Source organism: Anarrhichthys ocellatus, unplaced genomic scaffold, assembly GCF_004355925.1.
Source record: "Anarrhichthys ocellatus isolate YVR2014 unplaced genomic scaffold, GSC_Weel_1.0 scaffold2, whole genome shotgun sequence".
NCBI lineage: Eukaryota > Metazoa > Chordata > Actinopteri > Perciformes > Anarhichadidae > Anarrhichthys > Anarrhichthys ocellatus.
The window spans coordinates 13,949,234-13,968,699 of record NW_022280032.1 but is presented as its reverse complement, the minus strand read 5'-3'; the positions used below and the strand labels follow the sequence as shown (position 1 = coordinate 13,968,699).

Sequence of the window (19,466 nt, the reverse complement as noted above, 5' to 3'; positions counted from 1 at the left end):
CTTTCCATTATTCGGCACTTTGTCTATATATGGAATGTCCTTCTTATGTCTCTGAGGACACCTCATATTACATATTACAGTGTTATGGAAATAAGGTTTTCAACTCTTGGATGTAATGTAAAGAAGCATTTTATTTTGTGAAATATCTTACATGTGTCAGACCTTCTGTGCAAACTTAAAAAAATGTCTAAGGTGAGCAGAATGTAAAATAAACTTTATTCATGAAAAAACAAAGTCATCTTTTAGATACAGACGCATACTTTTGGCCTTTTTGGTCTGATTTCATGGAACTTTAGATGGCTTGAAATCATTAACAGTGAAGAAATATAATATTATATAGGCCAGAGATGAGTCATCACTAATTTCATGTTCCCTTTCAAACCCACTGTTCAATTGTACCGTTCAAGCACTGCGGGTGAACTGTGCAATTGAAAGCCCAGCCATTGAGAAAGCCCAGTCATGACATCACAGTCGTGCAGTGCGGCAGATGGTTGTATGTTCCAAAAACAACATCAGAAGCATTGCAGCAGAAGCAGTAGTTCAACCATCCCACTAGTCGCCCAGCAATGATCAGCAGAATTGGTTACAGGCTGGCATCCAGCCAGAGGTATTGCTTACAACCCAGGAACTCAGTGACACTCTACGGTTGCTTTAGGATAAGGAAAGCATGAAATAATCATAGCCTTGGGGTGTGCCATTGCTGTACGTCCGTCATCAGTCCTTCATCAGTCCTTCATCAGCATACTTCTGCTATGAGGCCACGAGAACCACAGCCAAAGTGGCTGCTTGCCTTGTCCTCTGTATATGAAGTAAATGAAGGAACATCCTTTGGAATATAACTGAGGACTGTGGGGAACACTCACAGGGGCTATGGATCTAAGCTATTGTTCCAGAAACTATTGGGAGACAGCCGATGCATTTCCAATTTTCCAAATACATTAACAAAATGGACAGCTGATGAAAGCCTGGCCCTGCAAGATTACTATTGGTCCAACTGGCTTTTCTCCAACAACAAAGCCAGCCAGCTGCCTAGTTTGCCAATTATTCTGTGGTTTTAGCTTCTTCCTGCTAATTTAAATCTGCTTTACTGTTATCACAGCACATATCACAAATAGTGAAGCTAGATCCTTCTCTCTGACTGTCGTAGTGATTCATAGCACTGTGTATCATAGGGATGAGCTGATTATGCAGCCAGTCACATGCTCAGTCAGCAGCTGCAGGACAGGGACAGCTGTGACTTCCTGAATCCCAACTACTGAAACTATTGCCAAGCCAGACTAATCACAGCTGGAGCGATCTCCTTCAGATATGATATCAAGCGGCTTACATTGAGTCTCAGAAACCCAGATACATTTCATGATCAAGGTTGCTATCTTGGAAATGATTGAACAAGAAAAGTGCTCAGGGTTGTATTGAGCATTTTTAAATGTATAATGCACAGCTGGTTGAATCTGTTCCAGGTATTTTAGGATTCAGAGCGTTTGCTTCGTAGCAAATGGTGCTACTCGGGGGGGTTATTTAAGTCATTCGACATCACTTGGGGATATGAAAATGATGAATGGATGAGCAGAGTGTGTAAATCTATCCACTCTGTGCATAACATGAAACTAATCACGAAAGGAGCGACGGGAAGAGCAAAGCCAACACCTCCCTTGGCCATATCAAATACAATGTTCAGAGAAATCACATCATTACTGTAGGTGTTTTGGGAGATGATCAAAACAAACTTAATGAAAGAAACAATAGTGTCGTACACCACTACTGGCTATCCTGTGTCTGCCTCGCAAAGCGTAAAACTTGTCCATCTTCCCACTCTTTATGTCTTTTTTTTCCTCTTCTACTTCTTTCTTTCATCCTCAGTCAGACGTTTCTGGACATGTAAGATGTAAAACAAAAAATTGCAGGAAGAAGAAAGAAAGGACAGTTCTGAAGGAATATGGCTTGTATTAATCTGGAAATATTGCTTTACCTCATCTGAATTAAATTACTGGTCTGAGGACATGCTGTCCTCAGAGAGCAGGCAGAGCGCCACCGGCAGCCCAGATGGGCAAGGAGTGGTCGGCAGATCTGTCACCAAGACCACGGTGAGCACATGAACCCCTGGTCTGTCGAGCTCTGTAACTGTCCTTTTTATACAGTGTTTCTTTGTTGTTTTTGGGCTCTGATTTTATATGTAGGAGCAGAGTCTCTGGAGGAGAATCCAGAGGCTTTGAGACTCTTTTCTATCTTTCTTTGTCCTGTTTCCTGCTGTCTTTGTGGCTTAGTGCATGTGTATTGTTAAGAGAGAGTGACTTATAGACACAGTTGTAGTGCCTAGTTGTTGTGTGAGCTTCAAGTGCACATTGCTGGAGGCCATGAAATCTATAGTTAGGTGAGTGGAGCATGCTTATGGGGTGGCTAAAGCTTGCCAAGGCTTGTGGTTTCCACTGCTACCTCCAGGAATTTCAGGGTGTGATTGCACGTGCTACGTGTAAACACTGGCCTATCTGCTCTTTCTCTCACCCAAAACTGAGCAAAAGTCACACAGAAAATTCACCAGGTAAGATAGACAGGCGCCTCAAAGAAAAAAGCGACAGGCATACAACTATTATATAATATCAATGGTCAGTGGCACTGAGTTAAGCAAGACTTGTTGCTATGGTTGCTCATAAATACACCTGTCAAAGATAAGAGTGAAAAGTGCTCGAACTACAGATGAAAGGCTTTGTTGCATCCCTCTAACTGTCCTCTGATGTTTAACAGTGCTTGACTCCAGAGATACAGAGAGGCTTTCTGTTGTTGTGACATTCGGTCAGAAGGAAGCTGTCAGCGGAGGTGTGTTTTTGTTCTTACATCAACTGCAGTTCTTTCCTTTAAAAAGATTACAAGACAAAAGAAAGTTGTAATTTATTTCCAACAACGATCCTTCTTGAAAGAAATCATAAATTTACTAGCAGATGGCCTTGACAACAGTCCCCGAGAGAAACCAGCAGGATGATTACAGCAGTTATGAGTGACAGGGGGTAAACAGGGTCATGCTTCAGTCACAACAACAAACGCTAAACACATGCATTACATACCACACTCTACATCTGTACTTACGTATTTAGACTTTGGGCAAGCAGATGACATAATACAACATCTGAACTGATAGTGAAGACAATCAATCAATAAATCGATCATGAAAGTCAGTAACATAAAAGGTAACATAAAAGACTGTTCAAGTATTGGCAATGTTTAGTCAAAAAGCTTACAATCTTAAGTGTTATTTTTTGCATTTGTGTTAAACTAATAAAAATGTAAAAAGCAGGACAAAGGCTCAGCAAAGGAATACAAGAATAGATGTAACAGATTAAACAACCCCTCATCAAAGTCTGAGTCTCATTACATTAAGTATCTGCTCATAGAAGGTCTGATCTGATATTAATATTTCCCTATGTAATACAACTGCATAGTGCATACATGTTAATATATTTAGATATATTCAACAAGTGAACAGCTCTGCATTATGGCAAGATAATCTGCATCACAGCCTTTCTTTGATGGTTTCTCATACCTATAATATTTTGTGTAATCTCCATATTTTGCATTATATCTATTTAGTGACGGCATGATCAAAATTTTGAAATTCAAGCCAGTTTTCGCCAACAGCAACCCAGATACTCATTTAGTGATAAAATGAAAATAGAGTTGTTTTAATTGCCCCCGCTGCCAGCGATGATCAGTTTTTAATCAAATAACTTTAACAATATTCTATTTTCATGTAGTCAACGTTGAACAACAGCTACCTACGCAGGCAGGATCATATTTCCCCACTATCGTTGCACATCAGTTCTTTCGAAAGCCAACAATTTTATCACATTTGCTCCCAGATTGGCAAACGTCTGTTTCGCCTGGTTCACGGTGAATGCTATATTGCTTCAATTGACGCAATGTGTTGCACTAAACTGAGATGTATAAAAGCGTTTGTATCAACAACAAAAAGTTGGCATGCCCCGCATTCACAGGAGAGGTGGATTCTGGTCAGTGTCTCCAATGTTTGTACAGTTACCTGGCTTGCATATAGCTGACCTCTGACCTCAGGAAACATCCCCGTGGGAGAGGGAAATGTGCCTGTGAGAGGCCCACTCGTGGGCGGTGGAGTGGTTTTATACACAGACTGGCATTATCTGCATCTCCTGCTCCACTCAAAGGACAGCGCCACTAAATATACCCTGTGAGGCCTTCCCAGGCTCTTCTGGGCTGGGGAGATGCGGCCACTGCTTGGGCCGAAGGCCAATGACATGGCTGCCGACCTCCACGGAAAGTATTTTTAAGGTCAATTACAGGGTACAGTGCCTTTAGATGGCCGACTGGTGCTGAGGAGGCCTCATATTAAAGGTTTATGTGGAGAAAGACCAGAGAAGTTTGCCTTAGCTCACCCCAGCTCCCATTGTTACCACACACCCACTCGGACAGTGCACTCTGAAGGATTCATGGGGTGTGTGTGTTTGTGCGTGTACTAAAAGATAGATTCACATAGAGGACTCGTCAAACAGCAACAATTTATAAATGACATTCTTAAGAAACACATACAACACTGGTCTCAAATTAGATGAGTCACAATCATTTTTTCTAAGACTGTGACCTTTTCTTTTTACTTTATATGCTTGATATGTCTCCCTGCAAGCTCAACATTGCATAAAGCTTACAGTACTTATAGTTAAAGGAAGGGTTAACATTTTTCAAAGTCTGTCTGAAAACAGCATTCACAAGCATGTACGTTCATTGAACACATGAAAGAGTTTGAAAGAGTCATGGGTCATTGTAATTACTCAACATGTCCACACAGGCTATGTATATATATGATATGATATGATATATATATATATATATATATATATATATATATATATATATGATTCCAATGGAAGATATTGAGCTCTCCTTCTGTGCAAAAATTTAAGCTATAAGTCTGATTTACTTAAGTATATATTTTTTTTAAGTTACAATCATTTTTACTCCAAAATTCCAAGGAAGCAAATGAAGAAACATTGTACAGGACAGCACAAACTCAACATTTTGCAAGAAATAGATTTTAAATGTGGAAGATACCCACTTGATTTGATTTACTCAGACTTCCGAAGTCTCATATTAGCTTTGATTGAACTTTAAATTGCAATGTTGTGTATTTTGTTAAAATATAGGTCTATCTTTTAAAACCATTGTATTGATTATGATGATGGAAACATTTAGGGTTTTAAACCATACAGACGCATATATAATGACCCCAGAATGACAAACACTAAGGGCTTATCTTAATCCTCCACTCCCACATATTTGCTCACACACCCACACAAGCCCCGTTCTCTCTGCATAGGCCACACACATATCCACACAGCTGACCAGCGCTCAATATAAATGAGCATCCAGCGAGATGATTTTGGTCCTTTTCATGGTTCATTCCAACACAAATCCAGCCGGCCATAAATACAAGCCTGTCAAAATGTGTGCTACCCCACAGAGAGGGGAGTGGTGGAAGGTACAATAGACACCATTCACCTCTCTGTGTGTTTGGAGGGGCAGAAGGAAGGTTGGAGTTGGTGGCTTTGGTCTCCGTGAAGAGTGAAGTATTGATGGGACAAAAGTGAGGGGAAGGATTTAGAAGGCCTATTTGTGCAGATGAGGGCCGGGAATCTCTATGTTTGGTTTGCTGTGGCTCTGCAGTTCAATGTCAGCTCTATCCACCCTTCTCTATTCCAACCCAGAAACTCCAATAAAGACAACGAAAAAAAGCGCCGGAAGATGAAACCCAAAGTGGAAGCATCAATGTGTGTCTTCGTATTTAACGTCATCACCTTATCACTGTGCTCCAGACATAAATGACAGCATAGTGATTATGTTGTTTTCACTGTGTGAACATGATGAGCAAATGAGTTGGGATTTTTAAGTGTCCTAGGATAAAAACTTCGACAGAAGAAACATTTGCAAAAACAATAGAAATGAAACGAGCATAAAATGAAGCTCCTATTGTTCAATAGCTTATGTTTCATCAGGTTCAACCGAGGTATTTACTGTTCTGTGTGAAAGATAATTGCAAGGTGACCTTAAGATTCTTGTGTGTGATGAGCCACTTTTTATTGTTCCGCAGCCCCCATCCAATGGGCGAAGGCAGGGTACAGCCTGGACAGGTTGCCACACTATCACAGGGCTGACACATGTGACAGGCATCCATTCACCCATTAGCCTATAGCTGCATGTCTTTGGACTATGAGAGGAAGCTGGAGAACCTTGAGAAAACCCACGCTAACACAGGGAGAACATGCAAACACCACACAGAAGGGAAACAAACCACCACACCACCGTGGAGCGCGAGCCTCATACAGTACGTAGCAAAGTAAGGGTGTGGAGGTGGTAGATGGGCGTAACTTTTACGCATGAGACCTCCCGTCACAGACCTGCAATTGATAAGTGACATTATAAAATTCAGTCTTTTCGGTGATTGTATAGCTTGTATGGCAAAGTGTAGAGCATGGTGTCTGACAAAGTGTACAGCGTAGTTTTGCGGGCTGCCATTTTTTATTTATTTGGGTCAGTTGAATAAAGAAATTGCAGTCGCTATTGACATAACGGGGCTATTTAAAAATGGCAGGTTTGTGCACGATGTCCCATGTCTGTTTTAACTCCACTTTTTCGTATCGGCTCAGCTCACACAGGACCTTGACCGACGTATTACAAAAAAAGTACCATGTACTACCCATAACGTTTTCTAATGGAAATCCAAAAACGAGCGAGTTGAGTTGAATAGAGACCATGCAGTGGAAATGTGGCATTTATTACAGCGGACTGCCAGCTACGTTTTGGAAGTCACCAGAATTTCTGGCATCGTGTTACCTTAAGTACAAATGATTCCAATGAGTTCCAAGTATAATGATACACATTTAAAATTTTGGGGAAAAAGACATCAGTTATGGCATTAGTATCAAATGTATGCATCCTAAACATGACCATAACCCTAACCAAGATTTTTGTTGTCTAACCCTAACTATACATCAACCATAATTTATTTGTCATAACCTCAATGTTCCCTCACCATACCCGAGCCATGTTCAGATATTGTAGAAAGCGAAACATTTAAAAATGTTGAAGATATTCTCTGGCAAAACAATTACCTCAAAGCAATTTTACTGATTTGGAATAAACGCTTGACTCAGGACAGGAAAATAGTTTCCCCTCCAAGAACCAAGTCTGTCCCCTTTCTTCAACTCTTACTCTTTCACCTCTAACCCCCCCAAATCCCAATTCAACTCCTCCCAGGCCAAGCCCCACAGCTTGTTTCCCTGGGAACATCATCACTCCTGGTACACATGGCTGGGCGAGTACACATCGCCAAGCTGCTAAGTCTACACTGGCTGGGGTGCCCCATGTTTGCCCCATGCGTTCGTGGCCGCTGGGCTTTCTGGGTCAGAAATGGCACACCAGGGTGTGATGGACTTTGCTCTTCTGGTAATGGCCATTGTAGGTGTGAAATTCCCAGATATGAGGCTGGCCACTCAGCCCGGCTGCTCCAGAGCCCAAAAAGCTGCACAGACAGAGGGAGGGAATGGATGTGTTAGACCTTTTGGTAAGCCACCATCACCTGTGTCTGAGTTGAAACACACAGTCTCATTTTACTTCTGGTCTTTCTTGACTTAGTGGACAAACAGACAATGCACTCATAGAAATAGCTTTTAAAATGCTGCACTGTATATTCCTGCTGAAAAGTCTTAATATTATTGTTTTTATTGGACATTTCAGGTGTGTAGCAGTCAGTGAGTCATGGAATATAGTACACATGTAGCCACCCTCAGTTTCCCTAATTAAGAGTTACGGGAGTGTTGGTGTGGTTGGTGATGGGGAGGCATGTCATCTGGGCTCTCTATGGTGCCAGCAACATGACCTGAGACAACCTTTATACTGAACGTCCTCACTGCAACTGCGGCAAAATCAGGTTGCAACTATAATTTTTCGTCTCGGAAGAAAAACTGTGCTATCATGATTATTGATAAAAATCACAGACCTGAGACACTTCGTTGTCAGGTCTTTTTCAAGAAGCAGTCCTTGTCACCACTCACAGTAATGACTGTGAGTCAGAGTGCACCCACTGTTTTAGTACACAATATGTGGCACACAGTCAGGGTTCAACACTTCAATCCACTGTCATCTTGGCATGGCTACATTTAGTCATGTTTGTTTCTTAGCAGTCTTGAGTTGCTTCCTAAATGTTGTCTTATTTTTCAGAGGAAAAGACAAGCTTCTGTGTAGATGTATGGAAAGTGAATGTCAGAAAGCTTTTTTCTCGTTGCTATATTTAGCTTAGGTAATTGTATTTAGTAATAGCTATAGAGTAGGTAAACAAACGTCAACCTCTATGTTGCCTCCAAAAGGTCACAGTTTAATTCGTTTTTCTACCCAGGTGTGACTCCCCGAGGGGAGGTCAGAATACTCTACGGTCGTTAAAACACAATATATGTTTAGCATTGGTGTTCTATATGAGTTTTTCTGACACGCAGAGAGAGAGTCCTTTAAGACAGTTTGCAGAGTGAGGATATGTGTTTCAGGGTAAAGTATAAAGCTGTGTTTTATTTAATGCCCTGTATGAACTAAAAGTACTTGTTTAGACTAGTATAACAAGTCATTGGTATCCCGATATGCACATGCCCTAGGGTTGGGCTTAAACACTCTCCATATTCATCCTGGAAATGTTGAGGAGTTGATCTTAGGCTCCCTCACTTTGATAAATCTCACAAAGGTTTTCTGTTTTAAGAACACAGAAAGTTTCCTCTTTTTCCATCTGCCTTGACTCTGCCTTTAATTCAGGTCGTTAAGAGTGAAACTTTAATTTCACAATCTATGATTGAATCCTGGACTCTAATATGATCCCAGCAGCCATTCGAAGGCAAATGTTCTCCCTACATGAACTTAAAGTTCTATTGTGTGTTGTTATTGTTCCATTTATTCGATTTAGTTCACTTGTGAGTTTAACAACACAAACTACTCTTGGAATTATTGGCGTTAAGACGTTTCTTTCTGTACTAAAATATTGTACTTCCTTACCCAGCCTGGTTGTTTTGCAAAATGATGCCTGACAGTCAGGCCTTTTCCTGTGGCTTTTGAAATCCAATAACAGAGGCGGCGTGTTTTGGTTCCAGTGAGATGATGGTGTTGTTCTCCCTCCAGCCTGCTCTGTATAAAAGCTGTTTTTAACCCATCGGTGTTTAGAAATTCACCCATTTATCCCTTTATATTTATATCGAATGTTGTCCTTTAAGGATTTTGGCAGCCAGGTAGACATTTGACGATTTCTGGTGTGATACAGGTCTCTTTTTCAAGCCTGAAGACTTTTCATTGAAATCTGTGGTTTGTAACAAGCAGATTTTTGCACCAAGCAGCACATGGCATGCTCATTACACATGCAGTCTGTATTTGTTTGGGTCTTTGGAATGAATTCAGTTTACAGTAACAGGATGCAACAGAAGAGATGTATGTGTGTTGCACCACATTCAAGGAATGATTGAAATACATGTGGGAGGACTTGCTCTCCCACCAGAATTCGGTGCATAGTGAGAGACGTGATGTCTAAATCTAAAGACTGTATGTAAATCACAGCTCAACTCAACCCCTAGTGGCTTGATGGAATATTGTGTTCTTTCAGTAAATTCCACCTCACTCCTAAATCCCAGTTTTAGATCCTGCGACACAATCACATCTTTTGCTGCTAAGTGTGTCAGACAGCCTGTCATTATTGTTCTAATTTCCCTTACTATATGGACAATTAGTGCTATTTTTATCTGTTTACTATCGTTATGATAATGACAACACTTGAGTAGTAGACAGTAAACAAACAACAGCTTTCAGATGTTGGATTAGTTTTTGTATGTGACTAAAGCCCCAGATTTAAAGACATAAAAGACTGCAGAGTGGCAGTCCGTGGCTCCGGTTTTGAAGGATTAGTGTTTCTTAGCAATAAAGAGCACTGAAACGACTCTGTCTTCCCTTTCTCTGTCGTCCCTCGACCAACTCACTCTAACGGTTTGAAACCGCGACCCCAGGCCTGGGCTTTCTAAGCCTAGAATGAAGGCAGCCCATAACCCTAAGTACTGTTTTGTGGACCTGTGTAAATTTGACACTATTACGCCACAGAGAGGGTCTGTGTAGGTGTTAATGCAAGTGTGGGAGGTCGCCAGAGATGTGGATAATCCCTGCTGACCTCATGTGCTGCCAAAAAAGTTGCTCCCTTTTTCATTACGTCACATAGACTTTTTTTTATCCTTTCTGAGATCTTTTGAATCACTCTCAACTTTTTCCTGCAATCCTCTACTCCATTTTATTCATATTGAGCAATTAAATAACTACTACTGTATCTTAGACTTGTGTGACCTTATTTACAGTCAGGGCTGTCTTTTACTGTAAAAGCACTTCAAACAGGACACAATATGCAGTAGTGGTGGTTCTGGTGGAGGTAGTGTGTGCTGTGGTGGTGTCTCTTTTTAATTTTCAGCAGGATCAAGGCCCGACTGTCCTATGAATTAGAGCCTGTTTTACAGCATTTACCAGCAATTGAGCTCTCAGATTCTTCACTACTTTGAACTTTAATTTTTGCTATTTCATGTCAAGGATCACAGTTTGACCTCCGATTAACCCATAACAGTAAGTTGTTTAGAACGTACTGTTCTGTGTCTGTTTCCCTGTTAAATTAAGTAAATTACCCTTTGCCAAGTTGATATAAAATTTTAAACGTCACTGTTTTTACTCTTAAGGGTAAGGGTTAGTTACTCTTTTCTTTTACTTTGCACCTCTCTGTCTATGCCATGGCTCGGTGTAAACTGGCAGACGCGGTTGAGCTAGGTTTGTGTGTGGTAGCACTGGGGGCAGGGTGCAGAGCTTTCCTGGGTTGAGTGTACCCTGCCCCTCATAATTACAGACAGTAAACAGCCAGTGCTATTTTCCCTGTCTGATGGGGAGAGAGTTCAATTTGGCATGAGAAGAAAAGACAGAGAGGATGAGAAGGAACAGAGAGTCTGAAGATGGACAAAAACTGTCATCCTTATTTTTGGTGTTGATGATGTTGGTGAGACTTAGAGACAGGTTTATAGACGCACAAAAACACAGAGACAGACATTGTCCCCACCCCCTAGAACTCAACACACATACTTCTTTTTGAGCGACAGTCATTTGATGTGATCTTTCTTAGAGTAAGTCCTAATTAGAGCTTACAACAACCCCTGTTTAAATATGTCTTTGCTCTTTTTACTTTTCTCCCTAAAACAGTCAAATTGATCAACCATCTTGCTCTCTCTCTCTCTCTCTCTCTCTCTCTCTCTTTTTCTTACTCTCTGAGTGTGTCTGTGTTATTCTTTCCATCTGCCTGTCTGTCTGCGTCCTTCCCACTGTCTCTCTTCCTCTCTCTGAAGAAAAATCTCTGCTGCATCACGCTCCTCCCTTGGTCCACATTTTATCCTCCTCCCTGTGCTGTCCTTCTTCATTTTACCTCCGTTACGTCACACACCCTCTTTATCCTCCTGGCAAAACCGTTAAGCTGAAACAACTCTTAGTGTATTCAATGTAAAATGTCAAAACAAACAACAACAGTTTGTGGATTGGAACCATATGCTATACTATTTCTCTGTCTCATCACCTCCTTCCTCGTCTCTCTCTCTCTCTCTCTCTCTCTCTCTCTCTCTCTCTCTCTCTCTGTCCCTCTCTGTCCCTCTCTGGCTGTGCACTGCACAGCACTGGCAGGCGGGTTGATGGGAGGTTGTCTTTGGCAGTCTGCTCCCCCTCTCTTGGCAGGGACAGGCCCTGGAGCTACTGGCTGGGAGTATGGAAGGGAGGCGGGGAGGTAGTGAAGGTTGAGGGGAGGGAGGGAGAGAGGGCTTGAGAGGAGGGAGACTTGAGGGGTGGAGGCGTGGTCTGCAGCTGGTAATGAAGTCTTCTTTTTTCATCCTCAGAAGGCAGAGTGTGAGCGGACGGGCCCGGCGTCTGCGTGGCTCCACTACTTTCTGTGCCTTTAAAGTGTGCCGAGTGCCCCTCCGCTCAGCGCTGTGCTGCCTGTGTGTCAGCGTCAGTCTCTAACAGCTGAGTGATACAAAGAGAACAAGTCAGAGAGAGACCGCTGCAGTCATGGGACTTTCCTTTGTATCGGCTCCACAGCATTACTCTTGAGGTAAGACTTCAGTCTGACTCATTCTTGTGTGCTGCTCCTGCCTGTCTCTCTCTCACTGCTCTCCTTTCCTGTCTGTCTCTGTTGATTGTTGTGGTGGGGGGGGGGTGATAGGGGCTGTCCACTTTAGATCCCACCCACTTTGAATGTGCGTGTGTGTGCACATAGAGTATGTGCACATAGAGTATGTGTGTGTTTGTGCATGCACACACGAATACACTGTATCTGTGTGTCTGTGTCTTTTCAGATTTTCTACACTGTTTATGTATGAACACACCCTGAGTCAGCAGTCAGTGAAAGGTTTACGTTGATTTTGACAAATGGCTCCTATTAGTCAGGCAAGGAAGAGGGTCAGAATGGGGCTGAGACTTTCTGTAAAAAGAAAGATGGAAAATCAATAATGGGATGGGAACTTTACTAAGAGTTGACTGGAAATGGATATTCTGATCATTTTGTTTCTCAGAATTGTTCTTGTTGTCAGGTAAATTTTATTTCACTCTATGAATTCTATTGTTGGTCTGGGCTAGGGCTTGTGTAATATACAGCTATATGGTGATGCTACCTTCCAATTTTAAATGAGCTATTAAATGTTGTACAGTGCGATCTACATCTGTGTGTGTGCGTGCGCATGTGTGTGTGTCTGTGTGTGGGTACGTGTGGACATATTTATCTGGACTGCTGATTGTTGTTTAAGGCAGATGGATACAGCAGGCTGTTGGGGCTCATCTCTGTAAATACAAAAGGACAGGAGACAGTCTGTACTCATCTGCAGCCCAGTGACCCCAGGCTTTGAAGTCCTTTCAGTGCATCTGTCCTCCCCGCTGGGCAATTCAGATCCGGCCTGCAACTCAGTCACTTTCATCCACATTTTCTTGGAAATCCATCCATCTGTATTATTTCACTCACCTCCTTCCTGCTCCCATTCACCCCATGAGTTATTGCACCCTAATACCCCTTGGTGAGGCCTTAACCTCTTATCAACACCTCCCGTACTCTCATAGACAACATTCCTACCGTTTTATTCTCCATCTCCACTTGTCAGACATGGTTCTGGGGAACGGGTCTTTCCGATACCTCTCCCAAAAAACCTAAGCGACTTTCCATTAGTTTCTGCTGGGCCATGAGGATTATGGTTTCCCAAATGAATAGTGTACAGGAGCTCGGCTTGATTGAAAAAACACAAGCATGGTTTGCCATGAAGGAGACGGTCCTTGTGTCACTGTTGAACTGTGCGAATGTACTTTCCAGAGCTGGCAAGAGGGAGAGACAGAGGGGAAAATACAAAAAGAGCACGAGATAGAGGACAGACAGAAGACCGAGGCAAATAGAATTACAACATGAAAGTGTGGAAAATCAAACAGACTGATTGAAAATATTGTGGGAACTATACAAAGATTTTTTTCGAAAGGAGCCCAGAAGAAAAAGAAGGCAGTGCTGTGTGTGTGAATTTCCAGTTTGGCCTCATCTGGTCTGTCAGTCAGGACAGTGTGTATAAAAGGGGATTTTTGTGGAATAGAATGGCAGAAAAACGTCATCATTAGCTGGTCATTAAGTCCCAAAGGGCAACAATAGAACCCACAGTAAAGCCTGTAAAGTCCATCTCTCTCATGTTTTTCCCAACAGGGAGTCATCCTAACTTTTAACCCTACTGAGTGTCTGTACAGCAATCAGACCACCAGTGTGCCTTTGGAAAGGTTCGTTAAATGTTGCTGCATTTCCCCTTTCAACAATACTTGAAATATCCGATCAATATCTTCAGTTATCTTTTATTGTTTCTGTTGCCTCCCCCTCCTCTGTCGCTCTTCACCCTGCTGTGTGTGTGTGTGTGGCAACCCCATATGCTGATGATTGAGACCCTCTCATTGGTTCAGATGGCACATTTGTCAGACACATGTTTACCAGCAGCTGCTGTTGCTGTTGCTAGGGCTGCAGAGGAAAGCATCTCTTGTTGACTTCCTCACTGGGTGGCTCATTTGTTTGTCAGGGTACCGTGACCCCTGACCCCGCTACCACCTCCTGCCTCTCACACTGCTGCCTGTTAATGTGACTGTAGGCTCCCTGACAGGCCTCTCGCCCCCACTCTTCCACCACACTCATGCATGCATGATTCCTGGAAGGGAGAAACATGGAAAGATCAACACTTCCAACGGTAGTCTTAGTTAAAGTAAGTCTCACAAGGAAACAGCCACAGGGATACTGTGATGAAAATGTATGCAGGCAGGATGACCTTACTATAGCCAGTGAGTGAGATTGAAGTGTGAACAGAAAGTAACACTCCAAGGGAATATTGCTTCTTTTCTCTTTTTGATTAATACACATTTGAATTTTAAAATTACCTTACTGAAGACTATTAATCATAACCCCCAAACCATATACTGAAACTACCCACTAAGTATTATATCTACTTCAGTGTCTCAGGGGCGTGATGATGGCTATAAGGGTGTTTTTTTACAAGCTTAACCGGTTCTGTCCAGACCAGTCACTGAGCTTACATAAGACCAGGGAGGTTATTAATTCCTTAATTCCAATGTAGAGTGAAAGGATCACGACTTCTGGCATCTCTGTCTCACTACTGACTTTCATTTGCCTTCGATAGTGAAAGCTGAACTGGGACCTCAACCTCAGAAGAGAGATACTCCTGTCAGTGGTTTAATCTGCCCTTCATCGCCAGTGTTATCGTGTCAAATAACTGGTTGAGATGTATTTTAAGGAGATGATGAGTATATGAAAATGCATGTTATTACTTAAATGTACTGGTATTTGGGGGTTCCGTGGCAACCACTTGACCCAGCTTGTCTTTGACAAGTATCGTCCTTCTGCAAAACTTATTTCTTTGGTTATCTAGACTTGGACGAATGTAGAAAAGTCCAATTTAAAACACAAAACTTAGGGGCAGTCACCGAACAGAAACAGAAAAAATATCTGCACGTATAGGGTTTGTCCCATAATCATAATTTGTGCATTGCACATGGATGTAGTCTCAGCAGTGATTTGTAGATATATGTAAACCTAAAGGTGGAAGTTATGCTTGTTGTCAGAATGAATTATCATAGACAAATTTGTGAATCTAGTAAACTGTGAAAACACTGCCATACCATATTGTTTTCTTTCAAATTTGACTGACAGCTGGCATCAACACACCTGGGAAACACACTACGCTATCAATCTAAATCGCAAAAAGATATTTGATGTGGTCTCTGGGAACGTCACTACTCTCTCTCTCGCTCCATCTTTTGGATTAGAAAAGGAACGGTTTGAAAGTGTTGCTACTTTAATGTGAGCAGATTTGCTCCTAGTCACTAAAACTTTGAAAACTTCAGTTGGTGGTGAAACCTTCTTTTTTTCATACAAACACATTAGAAGCCAAACCTTAATTTCTTTGCCCATATAATTTTCAGCTAAATTTAAATACATAATTGAAGAGTTGCTTACATAATTAAAAATCAAAACAAGCACAAGCCTGTGTTGATTCTTGATTTACAATCTTCACTGATCTACACAAACTTTCAACAGTGTCTAAAACTCTGTCTGTGTATGAGTCCTGTCAGTTTAAGAGTGATGTTGCAGTCACATGTTTTGTATTTTGGTGATGGGGCTACACTTATTTTTGCATCACGGATCATGCCTCAAAAATCAACGAGTTACAGTCTAGTTTCTACAGTAAAATGAATTGTAGTATGAATTCAATAAATATTTGTTTGGTAGAGCTGATGATGGAAACATCCACAGCTTTCTTTATCACTATGCTTCTTATAAACAGATAACCCTCATGACCTACACTATGATGGTTGGCAAATGTCTCTACCGTTTGCATAGACAGATAACATGTTTTTTATTTGGGCTACAGATATTAAGGGGGCGGAAACATGATTGATTGAATTCTGACTCCCATAGCGGTCGAGACAGACAGTAGAGTTATTAGCCTTGTGGTGAAAATGTACATTCTTTATATTACTTACATTTTATATCAGGAAGTTGAACTGTTGAAATGCTCGAGCTGGCTATGCAGGCCTGTATCTCGTTCTCAGCTCTACTGTAACCCTAAAAATTGTTCAGCCAGGCAGCTTCCTGAGCACCGGTTTATTTACAGCATAAACAGTCTCATCTGACACGTCTTTGAAGGACCATTAAAGGTGCATCGGAGTCACAAGATACCTCCATCCTCTATGGTGCCCTCTCCAGCCAGTGACACTCTTACTGACCACCTAGTTGGCCCACACCAAGAATTGGGCCTGTAGATAAGATTTAGAGGCTGAATTTTCTTAAGATGAGCAGATTGACTGCAGTCAGATGAAAAACACATGACTTGCTGGAGAGGAGAGTCCCTCTGGTTCCATAATTTTAGTAATTTTCCTACCTCCTTTCAATCCTTTTTTTACCTCCCTATCTGTGTCCTCCCCTTTAAACAGGAACCATTAAGCATATTTTCCATCCTACCGTACGTCTGTTTGTCAGGTAACACCTTCAATCTAAAGAGCCCCCTGAGCTCCCACACAAATCCACTCACAGACTTGCTGAGTTGTGTGTATGTGTATTACTATGTGCATTTACGTATATGTCTTTGTGTGTAGTTGAGTACATTTTATGCATTCTTGATTATGAGTCCAAGTATAAGTCAGATTGGAGGTGGTATGCTATGTGTCTACTGACAAATAACTGTTGGATCGGCCGCCACGGGTTTATTAGACACTTTATCCAACAGGCAGAAAATTGGCCTGAATATTTGCCTGCTCTTCTGCTCCTTCTGCTACGGGAATGCAGACCCAGCAGCTCTGATTGCTTCTGACAGTGACAACAAGAACAGTCTGTCTGAGAAGACTTTCTGAAGACCTCCTCCTGCATCTGCACAGAAAAGTCAGAAGAATGAGCCAAATAAAACAAGAAATTGCTTTTCTCTCCCAATTTCTTTGCAAACTTTCTTGGACTTAGATGCTATATTGTTAAAGTTGGGATACCACCACACAAGTAGCGCAGTTGTTTAAGGTTATCCGTAGGAGTTGTTTGATATTAGCCTTTATTGGTGGAACTTAGTGGACTTTTCAATGTACTAAGATTAAAGTATTTATTCTGCCTGACGCTTGGGTGTGCAGTTGTGACATCAAGTCTTTGGGGGGATGGAAGCAAAGGAAATCACCAGTAAATTATAGCTTAGGCACATCCCCAGACGCCTTGGCCAGGGTCCTAGAGCTAAACAGCTTTAGGACCGCTTTCCCTTTTTCAACCCCTTTTCCGCTACATTCCTGCTCTTCCCCTCTCACTCCTGCGTTTCGCTCCAGATGTGGCATTGTTTGGACACATTTGTTTTGGGCTTGGGCCGGTAGACCTGCGCAGTCTGATGTCATGCTCTATTTAAAGGGAAAGCCATGAGAACTGGGTGGAAAGGAGTGCGCTGTGGTCTCACTTCAAAGCCTCTGTCTGTGACTACTGATGACTGTCATCCATGGCACAGCAATCTGTGTCATGGACAGATGACCACATTCATTTGAAGTGTTGACAGACATGTCATTTTGAAAAGGTTCAGAGAGGAGGCACCACTTTTTACAAAAGCCAGAAAGATAGCATTTCTTTTTGTTTTATCTCACATCGCCCACCGGGTTTACTGAAGTTATCTCAGTTTCACTATTATTTGGAATAATCTGCAACTCATACGAGGGAACAATACTGGATTTTATGTGAAGCTTGCACTATGAATGTTTGTTGTATAACTGAGTGGAACTTGATACCATAGTTAGATGAAATGAAAAGAAGATGCCCTCAAATGAACCAACAAACATGACAGGTTTTTTTATGGGTCAGAGGAGTCACATGCTGCCTAAACTTTCATGTCTCTCTAATTAGCTCTGTCAGTCAATGAACCTGGCACCTCATGCTATTGAAGAATTGGATAATTAATCTTTTTTCTCTCTGCTTTTCACAGTATGTGGGGTATGTGTATGTACAGTATGTGTATAGTGTATTCTGCACCACTAGAAATGGAAAGAAAATCCATTGTTTTCCAGTTATAGGAGAGTTAGGAATGACACCTTTTCTTCGTAGAAGGGATAAGAAGATATTTTCCCCAATGACTGAGCTTATTGTGCCTTCTTATTTAAACTATCAGCATAGTGGAGAGTCAGTAGCAGCTGACTATCAGGCTCTACTGTTAGATTCCCCATGGGAGCTCTGCCTTCAACACTGTTTGGCCTTCAAACACATATATTTGCCAGGTCCTCTCTAGTGTCCTTGGTTCAAACAGCTAGAAGCCCTAACCCCGCTGAATATTTCCGGTTCATTCCGGGCATGTTTGCTAGATCTTCATCCCTCACTGCTCCCTCTCCTTGCTCCAGAGTGTTTGCTTTAAGAGTTCACAGCAGCTTCTTGGCCCTTCAGGAGTTGAAAGCTGGAATGACGTGAAGTGCTAGCAGACAGTGAGCGCATTTCCATTCACTCACGTACACAAACTCACACACATATAGACACAGAGAAAGGGGAAAGCAGCATTTGGATAATATAGTCATCACCCTGCTTCTGAACATCTCTCTCTCTCTATGTCGCTCAATGGCCTTCCAGTGATAAATCCTTCAGGTTTGAAGGTTAAACTGTCAACCTATGAAACCAGGGTCTTGAATGTTTTTAAAAGCGCTGCTTGACTCAGCTGTGTGCTATGACGGCCTTGGAAATCCAGGTGAGCAGTTTTCTTCTCACAGGCGTTCAGTTTTAGCTGTTGCTGTTTTATTTCAAGGATATTTAAGGAGCTCCTCTCCAAACAAGTTGGCAATGCAGATTGAGTTTTCCCAATTCTCCCTCAGCTTAAAGTTCACTACAGTGCAATGCCACTGTGGTCAACATCAAAGACTTGGACACAGACATGTTTGCCCACTTGCATGCGCAGACACACAAACAAACTTTTGGATAATTTATATTTACTTCCATACGAGAACATGAACCATAAAATCAAGAAAATTCTGTAGCAAGTGTGTTCTGTCTCATATACACATACGCACACACATCCAGTGTTTCGTCCAGCCGTATGGGCCAAGAAAAGACATAGTGAAAGCATAACAGTTCAGCCTCAGGGTCATAAGGTCAAGTACATCTAGGATCTAGGTGATCAGTGCTCCCGCTCCAGATTCTGTTTATGACTATGTGTATACACACCGTGCAGTCTGTCGCACAATTGTATACACCCCACACCCAGCCTCAAGCTCACACAGCTGGCACAGCCAAACATTCACAGAGTCTGTTTTAGGGAAGGAGGAGTGGATGTCTGCATGTATGTTTGTGTGTGTGTGTGTGTGTGTGTGTGTGTGTGTGTGTGTGTGTGTGT

At 42.0% G+C, this 19,466-nt stretch overlaps 1 protein-coding gene across 5 annotated transcripts in view; it reads left to right on the top strand.

The window, feature by feature from the left end:
* The window catches only part of LOC116388513 (protein BANP), a 223,354-nt gene that overhangs the window by 169,185 nt on the left and 34,703 nt on the right, over positions 1-19,466 (top strand). For 3 of the 5 annotated variants that reach the window (XM_031856491.1, XM_031856482.1, XM_031856473.1), the window contains one exon: positions 11,949-12,163. The exons of 1 other annotated variant lie outside the window; for it this stretch is intronic. The gene's annotated coding sequence lies outside the window, so the exon portion shown is untranslated. Of the gene's footprint in view, positions 1-11,948; positions 18,075-19,466 lie in introns of those variants that run through there. One more of the 5 variants, XR_004213075.1, reaches the window with a different exon arrangement.